The following is a 16,121-nucleotide window of genomic DNA, read 5'->3' as shown; positions in this document are numbered from 1 at the left end:
TTAGGCATCACACAGTGGTGTCCCAGATATGTTGCAAAACACCTTTACAAAAAGCTCAAGTCCAGGTGCAACTTCCAAGACAAAAGCTCCCCTCAACCCATACAGGAACAAAAATCTCTTACAGGAAAGTAAGATGTCTTCAACAGTGCTATTTCATGAACACCTTGCTGCTGCCACTGGCAAGTGGTTTTCATTTTCTTCCACTTTAGTTCTCTTCATCAAGCTCTGTCCTCGACCTCCACTTGCTTGGACCTTCTCTGGAACTCAGCTGAGTGTATGGGAAGCAAATTCAACTCATAGTAATGCATTATAAAGTATAAGCTGATTAGAACTAAGGGTCATAAGCAATGACCTTTAGTTCTAATGAAGAACTTAGTTCTAATGAAGAAGAAATGAAGAAAAGGCATACTACAACTCCCAAGTGAGTTCTCTGAGGTGTAAGCCCTTCTTGCTGCAGCAAGAGACACAGGCAGTCTACAGCTTGAAATGCTCAAGGCGGAAGAAAGCTAAATCATATCAGGAAGAAGCTGGATGTCAGAGCCTAAAAATGAAGCAAAACTAAACGCACGACAGTTGGAGCATAGAAATTTTACAGTTTTACCTCATTTACAATTTTACAATCTTACCTCGCTTTCATTTAACATATCCCACTTAACACACATGCACCATTATTTCAGCATCATGAGAAGTGTGTGGCATGTCCAAACACGCAAGTGTGCTCCAGTGCATTTAAAGAGAACATCAAACAGAAGCAAGATGTAACACAGCATGGAATAAATCCCAGGGCTGACAGACCCTACATTCCTAAAGGTAAAATTACTTCCTCTAGACTAAGCCATGTAAATAAAGAGTTATGATCTTGCTGATCAAAAGAGTCAAAATGGGATTAATTAATTTTATTTAAAAAAAAAGTTAAAATATTCAACATCACAGTCTTCTTTCTTATTCAGCAATGCTTGCATCCATAGATTAGACAGCCATAAGCCATAGAAAATATGCTTACATGGGAGATAGCCATTTCAAAAGTCAGTCTTTAGGCTTAACTGACAAAAATGGAATATGAAATTACTTTAGGCCAAATTATTTCTGATGTTTACAAGGAAAAACAATTGATCCTTCAGAATAGCATTCTGAGGAGCTAGAGTATAAAAACTTCCAAGAGGGAAAAAAAAAATTATCTGCTTGAAATGAGACAAAAATTCACAGCATCACCAAAGAACTTCAATATTGATACAAGGGATAAACTGTGCAGTTCAAAATCAACCATCTAGTAACAGGATCACTGTCCCACACTTTCTGAATGTGAAATCAAGATAGCAGAACTCAGCCCTTCAGAATATGAAATTAAGACTCTCATATTTGCAACATGTGTAAATAGAATATACATCATATGTAAGACAAAAGTCTTTCATCTCTCTCTCCTAGGGAAAGCTGTGGATTTTATACAAACACAACATATACTCACCATATATTAAATAAAAAGACTTTAGAAAGTGTTTCTAGAAGTGCTCTAAAGCAGCATTTTCAAAAGATTATTCCTTTTCAAGGACTTAAAGTAAGCTGCTTTTTCTTCTCTTTGGCCAAAAACCAGAACAGTGTCAAAGCAAGTAAGCTGCGTACTTTAAATAGCGTATCTGGCACAAGTGATATGCCTTTATCACAGCACAACATCAGTAACTGGGCGCTGCTGTAGATAATAACCAACTTTAAAACATTAGAAAACTGACTTGGCTAAAAGTACACTTTTCTAAAGGAATGCTCCTTACAACTCTAATTACACTTGTTAACAGAGTAAAATTCATTCTTTGTGGAATCTTAGGTACCTATGCACAATGACTTGTAGGGAGACAACAACTAAGCATAAAGGGTTCTTTAAAGAACTGGATGTTATAAAACCTACAGTACAACAACAAATGCTCACAAAAATGGAGTCTTTTCCTCAACTCTTCACCAACTGAAGGGGCAAGAGTATCACTTGAAGAGGGAGAGGGCCAATTTCAATTTTAAGAGTCACCTGTTAATAAGAAAACCTTGAAATATGTTTAAAATATTAAAATTATTTAAAGATTAAAAGATTATAAAAAGATTAAAAGATTTAAAGATTAAAAAATATTCTGTATTTCTTGTTTGCACTCCTTTAAGCAGACTTACTCTTTCCTGCTGGACAATTTCTACCCATCTATATACTACAAAACTGATTTCCAAATACAATCTAAAGTTCCTATATGTTAGCAAATTGATAAAAACCAAAGCTTTAAGAAACTGGAGACCTATAGCGAAAGGTCTAGAATGTAAGAACTGAGGAAGTTTTCTCTCATACTTCAGGCTTCAAACACTTTGGAGCTCTTGCAGATCTGCAATTATTATTTCATAGTATGCACACTCATACACACCAAAGACACAGGTAAAGTGTGTTTAGACAACTCTGAAATGTGGTAAAAATAGCCCAAGAGTGGCAAAACATGAGGTTAGAAATTTGCCTGTAATTAAGATGTCTCGTAATGTATCCTATCAGGACATCCCTTGGGCAAGAGACAGTTCTATTCAAGACTTTAAGGTTTTATGTGATCAACAAAAAGCCTTACTTTCCTCTAAAAACTACTCACACATGTAGAAAGGTGCATTATCTGTGTTTGCCAAGAAAAATACTTGTCATTCTGACAGCCACAAAAAACACCATGGACCAGCAAAAGGATAACAGCTAGCAGCATAAAATCAGTTAAGGACCTGTGCCCCTATTTCACAGGGAAGAGAGAGTTGGCAATCCTCAAGATCTCTGTTCTACTACAAATGATCTACTCTGGTAATATGAACTATTTCAAAACTCAATAACCTCACTAACACCATAATGTCAGCAGATAAGATGACAGACAACCTGGCAAAACTTTTCTGTCTTCCCTTAAGTGGAGATCTTTCATTTCTCCAATTGTGTGTTTGAGTGAAAAATCAAAGCCCTGGACAGACAACCACTGTAAGGAAGCTGCAGCTGACCTTTTCTTTGCATGTGAAACTTTTTTTTTACTACATCATCCAAAAATATCTTACCTCCCTCGCTGTGCATACAAGATACCCCCAGAGTCCTAACTTGTTGTGCAACATGGGGTTTGAAATGAACTCAAGCTGTCTGGGAAAAGTGTCAGATGTCAGTCACAGGACTATTTATTAGTCTGCAAGCAATGTGTGCACAAGTATTTGCCAGTGTTATTTTGTATTAAAAGAGACGCTCTACCATTTTTATAATCTCAAATGGTTTATCTATCAGAAGAAAAAAAAATTCCTTTCGTTTGAAAACTAACAAACAAAAAGTTATACAATCTTATCCCTAAATGGTCCCTTACAGATTGTTCTTTTCAATGCTGGGTTTTTTTGTGTTTTTCATTTGTTTTTTTACAACCAATTTGTCTTCTAAAACTGAACTACACTTTTTTCCCTAGATACATTATACCATTACTGGCGTCATTACCAGAATCACAAATAATTCTGACTGAAGTGGCCTCCAGAAGTCAACCAGAGCCTGATCTAACCCCACACTCAAAACAGACATCATCAAACAGAATGCTCTGGACCAGTCACATTCTGACTATTCTCCAAAGTTAAGAGACACTACTATTGCTGTGGAGAACTTCACTTTTTCACTCCATACACTGCATTTGCCTCCTGATACCTAATCAGGATTTCTTTACTGCAACTTATGTTTGCTCTCTCTTGTTTTATCACTGTACACCACCTCTACAAAGAGTCTGGCTCTTGATAGCCACCCTCTCATGAGGCAACTGAAAACAGCAGTAACATTACTCCCATAGCCTTCTATTTCTAAGGCTGAACAAATCCAGTTTGCTCAGCTTCTCCTTGAGAAAGAATGCTCCAGAACACTAATCATCTTAGTGACCATTTAACATGTCAGTGTCTTTCCTCTATGAGAGCCAAAACTGGACACACTATGTTAAAAATGGACTTAATAGTGTTGAATCTATTTTCCTGACCCACTGGCTATATCCTTGCTAATACAGCACAGCACATGGCTGGTTTCTTAATAGCAAGGACATCCTGATGGCTCACATTGTACTTTTTCTTTCTCAAGACATTCAGTTATTTTTTCTGCAGAGCTATTTTCTAGTCAGTGGATGCCTAACCTGAGCTATAGGCAGGAGGTTATTTTGACAAAGGTGTAGTACTTTCCATTTATGATTGTTAATTTTCAAGAGGTTTGTCAGGCCCTTTTCTCCAGCCTACTGTGTTCTCCCTGAACAGCAACCTTAATCTTCAGGGGAGTCAACCACTCAGCCTCATTTGCATCACCTGCAAAGGTGGTGAAGGTTTGTTCCATCCCAACAGAAGACGTCATTAATCCAGATGTTGAACATGTTCAGCACCAGACTGCCCGACTTCCAGTGCACTTTGCACTGCTGACCATAACCAGCTCTGTGTCACTGACTGGCAATGCAGCTCTGGAACGCTTCCTCAAAAAAATGTATTACCTTAGAGCAGAATAAAAAACATAGTTCTGTACTTAGTGGTCCCGCAGGAAACTAATTACTGACACGTTCTCTGCTAAAGGACAGCAGCAGGAAGCCCTAAACGAGCTACCCTCCTCTCCAGGTCTGTATCAGGACACCACTGCATTCAGCACCCCACATCAATTCCACAAGTGAAGCTCAAACCTCTACTGGCAGCTTTGCTAATGCCTTACTGGGGCTTTAAACAGGTTACAAACTGGGACACAAGTATTACTGCCACCTTAATAGTGCATTCTTGTAGGTATGTATGAGAAGTGCTATTAAAAGAATACTTACTATTAATATAACTGCTGTTAAAAAGGAAATGCTAACTCCTGACTGCAGTGTAAATTTGATTTTAACAAAAGAGCTCTGTACTTTCTTACATTACAAACTTCTATCTTAAATGGCAAGAAAAGAATTATTTTTCAACACTAAAAAAAGTTGCAGGAAATTAATCTATTTCCCATGGTAACTATGCCACAGTGCACACAAAAACTATGACACTTGTTTTAATGTCAGAATGTGACATTTCAGAAAAAATACTGAGTATAATACAGTTGAATCAAATGAAACATTTTCTGCCAAAGCATCATTTGTGGCACCAGCAGAAGCTATACAGACAGTAAAAAATGGATTATAGGGAGTCTTTAACAACAGAAGTAGTTAAGTTTATTTTAAACTTTAACATTTTGTAGATTATGACTGACATTTATATGTATTTGTGCTTCTCAGCCAAAAAAAACCCCAGGACCTAAAAGCCATCCTGGTAAAGATCCAGATTATCTACAGATACAAGACCTTTTGAATTTTAGAGGAAGGTGAAAATAAAGAAAACATCAGACAACATTATTACAGTGTTACTTGCTGCACTTTTTAACACGCTTGAAAATACTGGAGGTTTTCTTAATGTTCATGACATGGCACTTCAGAAGGGATCAAGAAAAAATTAAAATATAAGTATCAGTGAAGCAGTTTCTATTTAGTGACTGTTAAATTACTGGGAAAAAATCCCTCAACCAACCAAGCCCAGATATAATCATGCTGCTTACAGGCAGCTTCTACTGAATGGTGAAATGCTTGAATTCTACCTGCCTGAGGATATTATAAGGATACCCTTGCAGTTGCACAGTGGTATAATTTACATTTCATTTTGGAAAGGATCTGATTGTTTACTTTTGTTCAATTTCCAAAGAAACACACTAAATTTATCTGCTATAAAAACCAAAACATTTTATGCAAGTTAATAGTCTGACAAGCATATTACATACCTCCAGATCTGTGTAATATTATAAAATTTTCCACATGCTGTGCTTCAGGGCATTGTAGTAATGAAAATAATATTTATCAAAGTGTAAGTAATTATTTTAATTATACTAAATCAAAATACTAAAGGAAGAACGTATTTAATTTTATCAGTGTGAAGTTAAGAACAAGGCTTTCCACAGTTACTATTTTCCAAAGTTATTATTCATTGGTTGTAGGTCAAGGTGGAAGAACCAGCACGTTAAGGTTATTTTTTAAATGTATTAGAAGTTCAAACAACTCTGTATGGCTTGCTCAGATATTCTTGGCAAAGGTATTAAGGTTTGTATTTTCCACCCCATTTATTACCGGAGGCAATATTTATTTTTAACAGGTAAGAAAATTTATTCAGTTACTTGCTGCAAATATTCAGTTACAAAGTTTCAGGATTGTCATTATCCATATTAGGAAGTCTAAGTTAAAGGCGGAAGCAAGTAACGTATTTGGCAGGTCTGGAAAATGCTGTATAAATCTCACCAAATTACTTTATCTTGGAACAAATCTACCAACATGTATGTTCAGTATATTCAGCTGAAGCCAGGCAGGTAAATTCTTGATATTCCATTACTACTAGGCATGCTCCATAAATTAAGGTTTGTAACTAGGTTTACATAAAGCATGGGGGTTTTAATAACTGCTGTTCTTGAAGACTGCAAACCATTGTTTATTCTCAGTAGGGACAAAAACTGTTCCTCTTCATCCTTGGGCCAGCTGAGCTGAGAGCTGAAGCAGGACTAAAAAGAAGTAAAAAGCCCCCAGGAACAAGCTGTCCAGCCAGAGTGCAATAAAGCAGGACAAAGATAGAGATGCTTTCAATTTGAATCCACCATACTGCACATGCATAAACCAGCACTTACATTCAGTTATGCCTCACACTTCACTGGGCAAGTTTTTCACCTTGCTGAAGTACTTAAAATAAAAGTTTTGATGCCCCTTGTTCTAAACCACACCTATGTGTTTTGTGCAACCAGTAAAATGCAGATGTAGCACCGTGTATGAAATAAAAAACTTAAACCCTGTATTTGCATGTGTGAAGCATGGCAAATAACTATTTAATGCTATTGTGCCTTACATAATTAGGCAAATGCCTAGCTGGCTGTCTTAAAACAGATGTATACTTTTGAAAAGTTCTTCACTATCTTGTAATTTTAATGACAGTATGTAATCATAACCTTCTGCTGTCAGTTGAGGGAAAAACCTCAGAAGTGACTGAGATTTATATTATTATGCAATAGCCAAATACAAGGCGCTATGAGAGCTATCAATCTTGATGATCACAAACCTCAAATACAGACAATATTCAGTCTGAAGAAAGAACGTGAGCTGAGTACCATGGATTAGTGAGCTCTTAGAATTCAACAAAGATTATATGCAGTCACTTCACAGTGGAGTTGCAGTTAAGCACGGTGCATACTGAACCCAAATGAGAGAGATCTGTAACAGGCAAAATCCACTCTGGTCTGTGACTGTGGTTGGTAACACATGCTCAAGTTCTCATGGTGACACTGAAATGCAAGTGTTATATCCACTCCCTTCTCACCCTCTGCCCCTATTAATAATCTATTTCCTTAAGAAATACCTGCTATGGTTAGCAGCTCAGTAAAGTTGTGTATGTTTACTTTTTACCTTTTTTCCCTTAGAATGGACTTGAGGGAGGGAAGGATGGCATTTAATAACACATGCTGCAAAACAGCTTTCCCAGGACATGTTACAAAACAAGAGACTGAATGACCTGCTCAAGGTTACAGAATGACTCCATTGCTCACTCTGAATTAAAAACTGGTACCCTTCTGACTCCTCTTGCATTTTCACTAATAAAATAATACCACTACTGAACCCTTGCAGAGTTCCTTTCATCACAGGATGTCAAAGGCCTTTATAAATATTAATTAAGTATTGCAACAACACTAAGAAGTATGTAAAACTTAATTCTGCACATGAGTAAACCCAAGCAAAGAATAAATAAGTATGTTCAAAGCCATAGGACAAGTCAGCAGTATGGAGAGAAATGGCTCTTGCTATTAAGGAACACTCCATTAGAAACAAGGACAATTAATACTCCGAATGTGAAGGGCTCTTGATCACCAGTACATTACTATAAAACCTGGTCATGTGCAATCCCACAAGAACCACAATAAATTTCAGGCAGTGCTTTTCATCAAGATACTAACTCTGTCCTCCTCCAAACATAGAAAACAGTTCTCATGAGATTTTGAAAAAAATTCTGTGTTTCTTTTTTGGCAATTTTCCTTAGTGAAGACAAGTATGAGTGTGGTATTCTTTGATACTTTTACAAAATTAACCAGTAATATCAAGCTCAGACATAATTCAAACATGAATTCAGACCTCACAAGTGCAAGTAAGCTACTTCTTAACATTCAATTATGCACTCCAGTAATTAAGGAAGCAAAATACCACGGTTTTTTAAGAACTCTATATCCATTCTCTAAAGAAATAACCACAAGCCCAAAAGTACTGTTTTTACAAACTATAATGGAGTCATCTCTTAATTGAGTACTCAGTGATCTTACAACTTGAGATAACATGTCCACATCTGACCTGCAACAAGCTTGACTCTTTTGCAATCATTTTCTCTTTCCAATGACTGTAACCACCCCAAGAAACCAATCTGCAACACTGAGTTTTACTGTGAAAACTAATAAAACATACTAAAACATAGTCAAGTTAATTGCGTCTATGTACTGACACATTTGCAGACTTGAATGACAGAAGTGAGATTAATTTTTTTATTTCTTAAAATTGTTAATCTGCTGAAAAATCCTCAAGATGACCAGCTCTGAACTGTAAAAATTCACTTTAAATTCAGTTTAATTTTCATTACTCATTTTTCCCCTAAAAAAAAAAAAAAGAATCTGACATTAATGTCTGCAAAAAGTACTTTTGCTTTGGAGAAAGACTACTGCTTTTATGTAAACCAAAACAAATGGCACTAAAAACATTTGCAGATTCACTTTGCAGTGAACTCTGTATTAGAAAAGGAGACTGTTGTTGCAATGTTAATACTGAAATTAAATGAAAAATTGTGTAATTCAGATTTCACCCCAGCAGCCGTTCAGGTTTCTCACAGGTTATTTTTTTTAAAAAATATTCTTAATAGTTCAACAACAAGTTTTACTTTGCACCAAAAAAACAAGATTCAGTAACAGCTGACAAAGAGTTAGGTGACTGAACGAAAAACAGGTTTGTGTTTAAGGAACAAAGTATGTTTTTCATCTGTCTACTGAATGAATGCCTGAACATCATGTTTTGGATTTTTTCACCCTTTCAAAAGGACATAATCCGGCAGTAGAAACTTAAGTCTCTGTGCAATAAAGGTGTTTATCACCCTTATAATTTGAGATAAAGTTCTCCTATAGCACAAAATCAGAGAGCAATTCAGTATTACATTTGGTAAACAGCTTTCATCACATGGAGTAATTTTTCCTAGTCCTCACAGCTCCTTAACAGAGTTTATGTTATCATTCATGCATTATGCCTTCAACAGAGGACTGATGAGATTTAACAGCTTGGCTTTAATAAATGCTGTTTCACCCCCACTAATTCTTCAGAAATCAACAGCCCAAAGTTGCTGAGTTTTCCTGAGTTAAACTAATCAGCCAAACCTCAACAAAAAAGTCTTGAAGAGTCTAATCAACTCATTGCCACTCAGAAGTAGGATCAAGTTCAAGATCAAATACTGTTGAGATGTGTCCAAGCATCTGGAAACCAAGAGGGAGCAATCTCTCAGTCTGCAGCTACAGAAGCTTTACTGACAGTGGTAGTATCATGTGCCCTCCAGACACAGCCATTAAACGCATAGCTCCCCACGTCTGGAAAAGCACAGATGTGATCTTACCCAGTACACAACGGGAGTTTCTTTACCTTCACAAAGCTGCTGATCCCTAGCTTTTATCTAGTAATGGATATCCTGTGTAAAACGTCTAATTGTATTGCAGCATATTCTCACACTTTTATGAGTCACTCTATAAGTCATAGAGGACTGCATGTATACAAAGAAAGGAGTTACAACTATACTGTTACAGACCATGGCTGTAGTAAGGTCATCAAGATTCCACAGTAGATTAAATAACATCAGGATTCCCTGTGCCAGTAGCAAAGAGATACAGTATTTACTGTATCAATGAATCACTCTATTTTATAAAGCTACTATTCAGTATTTGTTGTCTATAGGTAACCAGAGGTGATAAATTAAGATCTGGTGAAACAGCAATGCTAAATTGCAAGCTAGGTGTTTCAGAGCAAAACAAAACCAAAAAAAACACCAAAACAAAGCCAAAAAAACCCAAAACTTAAACACATTTACCACTCCAGGTGTGTAATTAAAATACTGTCCTGTCATATATAAACTCTGGTATGCATTTCAAGGTTTCTTTACAATATGAAAACAGATATAAACTTCCTCCTTCCCCACTTTTGTATGAAGTTTTAAACACTGATAAAGGTTATCTTGATAGATTAAATCACACAAACCATGTCCTTCAAATGGCTTTTAGAATCAGATGCACCACACCATTCACAGGACTGAGCAGTATTTGTAAGATGCACACAGGACACCAAAGTGAGTCATTTTGCCAGCAGACCATGCCCTCTTCTTGTTCTGGAGCTTGCACCTGCTGTTAAAAGGCTGACAGGCAGGGATCATATCTCATTAGATCCTCAATGAAGATGACAGACTGCACATCCTGCTCAAGAAACTAGGTAAATCACAAGGGAATTAAAGTCTTCTCCTTGCTGTATTGCTTACAGACTTTCTGAAGGCCAGAGCATGAGGCATACACCTAAAATATAAGTGAAGAAATGAAAGACATGGGTCTTACCAAGAAATTTGATACACTCCTAATCACTAAAGAGAAGTGAACTTTATTCCGGTAAGTTAGCTCAAAATAAAGAGAGATGCTAGGCTTTATATCTAGTTCTAAAGCATCAAGATCTCAGGGGCACTGAAAAATAACTGTTTGATGCTTAGGTTATGTGGTAAGCACAGAGAGTCTTTGCAGAGCCTGATGTCGAAGCATTTCATCCCCAAATGCTGCTTCTCACCCTTCTTACTGCAACCAGCTGGCCCATCCTCTTCATTAGACATTTTTCATTAAAAAATGAGATCAATAAATTATCCAAACATCACAACTCAATACTTCATGCCATGACTCGTGCCTAATTAAGATGTAATCTGAAATTATTCATTGGCATGCAGAATTAAAACTAGGGAATTGTAAAGAAACTGTATGCAGGAAACAGGAAAAATGAAAACAACACAGAAGAAGTGCAAGATGTGACTTGTTCTGAACTGTAAGAAACTAAAAATCCTTCCCTGTGAGGTTACTTAAGCAGCCAAAAAATTCAAAGCCTTTCCAAACTCACCTCCTCATATAATCACTTGAGTTTTGAGGACAAATATGTGATCATTTTGATCTGGCATTCTAAGAAAATTACTGAGATCTCAGAATAGCATAAAGAATCAAATACCCTCACCAAGGCATGCAACATCTACAAAAACCACTTGCACTCTCAATACTTATAACCTTATTTTTGTCTATCCTCAACTGCAATTTCATCATCCATATGGAATGTTGGTCACTGTTCTCAGATAATGGCATCATATCAAAACTCTCTGTAATTTACTGGTTTGCTATTTGCACAGGATACTGTAAAAAACAGTGGAAGATACACAGACCACCAAAACACGTGTAAGTGGCATTACTATACACTCCCCTAAATTTCAAAGTCTTAAAATTGCTGCTGTGCTTTTGAAGAACTTCGCATTTGACACTAGCTGTGCACTCTTCTTTCCCCATGATAAACAAATTCTTTAACAATAATTCTAAAGGCCAACATTTCTAAGCATATTGTATCATACATCTACATGTTATGATATGACCGAGCATGTATCAAGGAAAACCCCTATTTTAGCAACCTCCTAGGAAAACTTTCACAGTGTAATTCAGAAAGCAAATAAATATCAGTGTCCACACTTAGCAAAGAAAAAAAATCCCACCTCTTTTTCTCATGTATACAAGCACACTTTATGTGCACATAATGTATAGAAATGTAGAAATGCCTCACTCTTTGAAGGTTTTTAAACTGTAATTTCTCCTCATGTTCTTGGCAAGGTATGTTTGGAAAGATAACACAGCTGTCAGTACTCTATAGGAAGCATTACGAAGAAGGATATTACAAAGTTCACTCTTTGTAAGCTTTGTAAGGTCACAGAAAACTGCAGCTACCTGATGATAAATACATTTTTAAAAAGAGACCACTCCAAAGATAAATCAGGTTAACACCACAGTTAACACCAGAAATACCACTGCTTATTCAGATGTTTTTTCAGAAAGTAAGAATTAAAGCAGGAAGTTATTAGACTCCATGGAACAAAACCATCCCAAGTAGTAGACGCTGCATCGCAATGAAGTCCTGTCACCCTAAACTGCACATCTGCCTGACTTTGATAGGAAAACAAAGGTCTGTGCTCAACACTTCAGTGTCACCTTACCCCATTACCTGTGCAGACGGCCTGAGACACCCATACAGAGTAACTTAGAAAACCGTAGAAATGTCTCTTCTTCATTTCAAAAAGACTGTAAAAGGGTGGAAAACAGCATTCCACAGGCCACATAATTGTACCTGTTTAGCCGTTTATTTTAAATTAACTAGCCACAACAGTTATGAGGCAGAAACAAAAGAAGTTATAGAAAACAGTCCATTAATAAGCAGAGATGATTGCCACCTCTCATGGTTACTAATCTGGTATGCTATTTTTGATTCATCCATTTTTTAGAGTCCTGATACTGTGTGGCATGCTGATACTCTCTAGCAGCATTTTTTTTTTAAAAAAAGTTAACATTATTTCTTGCCTTCTGGAAAGAGAGCATAGATTAAACCACCTAGTCTAGACATGCAACACTTACTAATTGCTAAATAAACAATCTTTTCCTTATTTCTTAAGCAAAGACATTATAAAAGTTTAAGTGCAAAGTGTTCACTGTATCCTCAGGCATTTGTCTAAACTAAGCACAGTCTCCCACCAGGGAAAGAATTCCTTTCAACTGTGCTGTTATTCCTATGGAATTGGTGCCTGCCCAATCTCAGCAGTCAGTCATCTGAGAGCTTTACCTATTTGCATTGAGTGCAGTAGACAAGATTTCTGAAATCTTGATTGAGGGTTCTCACTCCTTGTTTCTTTCCAGGAATTATAATTTACAGCTTTAGTGATGAATTTTACTTGCTGCTTATGTCATTCACAGATACAGTACCAGATCAATTTCTAACTTCAATCCTATGTACATATCTCCTGCTTCTGAATATAGGAGTTTAAGATACTTAAGAAATTTTTTAAAATAGTAAATAATCAATGAGGACTGAATACACATCTTACTTACAAAAATCTAGTGACCATTCATAGCCAAGAAGATGGAAACATTTTAAAACTAACTACATGTTACTATCCAAGAAGAAATTTCTCTTTTAAACCAAGTCAGCTCTAGAATATCTGTATTCCAGAAAGCTTGCACCCCCTTCAAAACATGGAAATTCCCATCAAAAAGTTGCTTCAATATACAAAAATTCTAAGATGATAGGAACTTGCAGGCCATAATACAACATGGCTATGGATAGTCCTCCAGGCATGGCCACTTTCTCTCTCTGTTACAGAAGAGGGAAATTCTAAAGCAAGACATAATCCAGAAAAGAATCCAGAATGAGGAAACCACTGAACTGCCACCTCAGAGATTACAAAAGAGCATGACCTCAATGCTACACAGAAAATAAAAATGTTAAGTTACAAGAGAAAAAGTGAGGTAAAAATTACAGTGATAGAAATGAAATGTTAGCATTTAACCTATTTCTAAAGTACCAAGATTAAACTGATTTGTCTTGATAAATTCTCCATCCAAATAGTGTTTGCTCCTTTTAGGTTACTTTTTGCCTTATTGCATTAAGCAAGATTATTTTTAATCAAAACCACACATTTCTCATGTTCAGTGATGTCATGAGACACAAAGAAATGCATAAAATTCACAAACTATAATCTTCAAAGAAAGAGTAACAGACATTCTTTACTTCTGAGTGGTTAGGAGTATGCACCCTTTCTCAGCATCAGTCCTAACAGAGCTAAATCAGAAAAGCACTCAGCACACAGATCCACCAAAGTTTGGCACTTTTCCAGTGATAAATACAATTCTGACCTCTGCTGACAGAAGATCTGAAGACTCCTATCTTTAATTAACAACTACCTCTTCCTATCTTACCAATGATAAATGTCATGAGTGTGGAACACAGCCGTTTCCTTTTTTTAGACACTAGGCAAAACCAGTGTATGATATGACATGAATACAAGATATTCACCGTTCCACAAAACACTGCACTTCTAATCTATTCAGTTAAACCTCCTCTCGATCCTCTTTAAGAAAGGTAGCTCTGCATAAAGACAGGTCAACTCTTTGCTGCTATATAAAGTTGAAGGTTAAAATACGTAAGCTGATGTGGGAGACTATTTCCTGCTGAAAGAAAAGCCCTTTAAACACTAGAACATCAAATCTAATTTGTCAGCTTACTGATGCTTCCATGCCGTACTGCCAGTGCAAAGCATCTGTCTTTCTATGAAGCTGCTGTTTTGGAAAAAGGGTTAATGCTACCTAGCAGAAAAGTTAGCATGATCTTATAGTAGAAGCAATACAGAATTCAGTCACACATGTAAGTGCTTAAAAATCCAAATTTTAGGTGAAAGACCAGACCTTTGGCTTTAATCAAATCTATCTGCTAAGCTGGAGGTGCCAACTGGACTTATGGTTATCAGGAAATGTGACCTACACTTGATTGACCTAAATGGGGAAGTGCATCGAGTAAGAGTCACCAACTTTTTTTTATGCTCTTTCTAAAGAGTGTAAAAGAAAACCAAACATTTTGCTTCACTAGAAACATCATTGTTTGTTAAACCAGCCCTTTATACGTTTGCTCTTAACTAACACCTTGTTTTAACAAAAGAGTGGGGTAAACTTTAGTCAGACACTGAAGCTATGCTACCAACTTAAATTAGGGGGCAACACAGCTCATAATGAAACAAGCTCAGCTGGGTCTCCCACTCACCACTGCAAGAATCCAGCCCATAACACTGTTACTGGTGGTGACTGGGTAGCAACTCCAAACTAGAAGGTTACAGTATTTCTGGAAGACCTGCTGGGAAGAACTATACAGTTTAATTACAATATATTACCAGTTGTAATAGGTGAATAAATCAAGAACTACCACAACAATATCCATCTCGTAAGTGGTCCAGGCTTATGCAACAAACCTGACAAACCCAGTTTAAATGTCTTCCAAAGCCACAGCCAAAGGCAATTGGGACTTGTAAACACCCAAAGAGCTGAAACTGAAAGGGAAACTCAAAGGATTTTCCATGGGGCTTGGTTTGGAGCGGGCAGTTGTGTGGCGCTTGGTTTCTGGGGTTAAACCACGACAGTGTACAAAAAAGGAGAGTGAGTAAAAAAGCAGACCACTGCAATGCTCAAATTAATTATTTTGATTTTCATTAACTACCAATGAAATTTTTGATGCATCCTGAAACTGCACACCACTCAGAGACAATTCTTTCCAAAGAATGAGGTATAGTAACAGTGCACACACCAGAAGACATCAGTGCTTCAGCTCCTCAGGAATGAGATATTTTATTGTTAAGCTTTTGATACTTGGACTTCTTTTTAAAACTATTTAGCATCTTTGTTACTTTCAACGCACAAAATGAAAATTACTTCCTGGTAAGCAAACAAAACCACCTCAGTGTTTTGTTTGGTTCTGTGTTTTTTGTGGTTTTTTTTTTTTTTTTTTTTAGTTTATATTCTCTGGCTAAGTTCCACGTACATAGTTTAGGAAAATAACCTTACTATACATTTGCATAAAGCCTCAGTTAGCAAGACATAGCACATAGATTAAGGAACCCCAGGGAAAAAAAGAAAAATTACTTTGCTGCTAGAACTTGGTATTAACAACATTTTGCCTGGAAAAGAAGTCCCTTTTATTGTGAAATGGACTTTAAAATCCCTGTCAGGATTTTTAAACAGCACAGAAAAATATTCATAATGGTGATGTTAATTCTATAATAATATTTCAGATCATAACCTTCTTCCTAAAGGGAATTCCTGCAATAACCAGAGCTGTCCACATACTCAGTAGAAGCTGCTCCACACTTTTACCTCAGGAAGGAGCAAAATATGAGGCATCAAACTTAGAGCAGGTTCTCACTTCTTCCATACTGCATTGAAGAATAACAGTTTAAAGCCTCATTAAAAACTCTAAAAATGTTAAATA

General features: G+C 36.6%; 1 protein-coding gene across 16 annotated transcripts in view; it reads right to left on the bottom strand.

Moving 5' to 3' along the window:
• LOC131591424 (trinucleotide repeat-containing gene 6B protein) overlaps positions 1–16,121 on the bottom strand; it is a 124,915-nt gene that overhangs the window by 49,396 nt on the left and 59,398 nt on the right. The window contains exons 1-2 of one of the 16 annotated variants that reach the window (XM_058862117.1): positions 1,466–1,593; positions 123–268 (exon numbers count right to left, since the gene is read on the bottom strand). The exons of 14 other annotated variants lie outside the window; for them this stretch is intronic. The gene's annotated coding sequence lies outside the window, so the exon portion shown is untranslated. Of the gene's footprint in view, positions 1–122; positions 269–1,465; positions 1,603–16,121 lie in introns of those variants that run through there. One more of the 16 variants, XM_058862116.1, reaches the window with a different exon arrangement.

The sequence above is a fragment of the Poecile atricapillus genome, chromosome W (assembly GCF_030490865.1).
Source record: "Poecile atricapillus isolate bPoeAtr1 chromosome W, bPoeAtr1.hap1, whole genome shotgun sequence".
In the NCBI taxonomy this organism is placed as follows: Eukaryota; Metazoa; Chordata; class Aves; order Passeriformes; family Paridae; genus Poecile; species Poecile atricapillus.
Note: the sequence above shows the minus strand (reverse complement) of the source record. Positions and strands in the feature narration are given on the sequence as shown.